Genomic DNA, 1,088 nt, shown 5'->3' with positions numbered 1-1,088 from the left:
AAAGATACAGAGCCAAAGTGAAAACAATACCCAGTTGTGGATGTGACTGGAAATGGAAGCAAAGTCCGATGCTGTAAAAAACAATATTGCATAGGAAGCTGGAATATTAGGTCCATGAATCAAGGCAAATTGGATGTGGTCAAACAGGAGATGGCAAGAATGAACATCGACATTTTAGGAATCAGTGAACTAAAATGGACTGGAATGGGCGAATTTAATTCAGATCACCATTATATATCCTACTGTGGGCAAGAATCCCTTAGAAGAAATGGAGTAGCCCTCATAGTCAACCAAAGAGTACAAAATGCAGTACTTGGGTGCAGTCTCAAAAACAACAGAATGATCCCTGCTCATCTTTGGGACAAACCACTCAATACCACAGTTACCCAAGTCTATGCCCCAACCACTAATGCTGAAAAAGCTGAAGTTGAACAGTTCTATGAAGAACTACAACATCTTCTAGAGCTAACACCAAAAAAAAAAAAAAAAAAAAAAAAGACATCTTTTTCAGCATAGGGGACTGGAATTGAAAAGTAGGAAGTCAAGAAGAGATATCTGGAGTAACAGGCAAGTTTGGCCTTGGAGTTCAAAATGAAGCAGGACAAAGGCTAACAGAGTTTTGCCAAGAGAATGCACTGGTCATAGCAAACACCCTCTTCCAACAATATAAGAGACAACTCTATACATGAATATCACTAGATGGTCAATACTGAGATCAGATTGATTATATTCTTTGCAGCCAAAGATGCAGAAGCTCTATACCATCAGCAAAAACAAGACCAGGAGCCAACTGTGGCTCAGACCATGAACTCCTTATTGCCAAATTCAGACTTAAATTGAAGGCAGTAGGGAAAACCATTAGAATATTCAGGTTTGACCTAAATCAAATCCCTTACGATTACACAATGGAGATAACAAATAGATTCAAGGGATTAGATCTGATAGGCAGACTCCCTGAAGAACTATGGCCAGACATTCATAACATTGTACAGGAGGCACTGATTAAAACCATCCCCAAGAAAAAGAAATATAACAAGGCAAAGTGGTAGTCTGAGGAGGCCTTACAAACAGCTGAGAAAACAGAAGTA

Source organism: Cervus elaphus, chromosome 20, assembly GCF_910594005.1.
Source record: "Cervus elaphus chromosome 20, mCerEla1.1, whole genome shotgun sequence".
Lineage (NCBI taxonomy): Eukaryota > Metazoa > Chordata > Mammalia > Artiodactyla > Cervidae > Cervus > Cervus elaphus.
Note: the sequence above shows the minus strand (reverse complement) of the source record.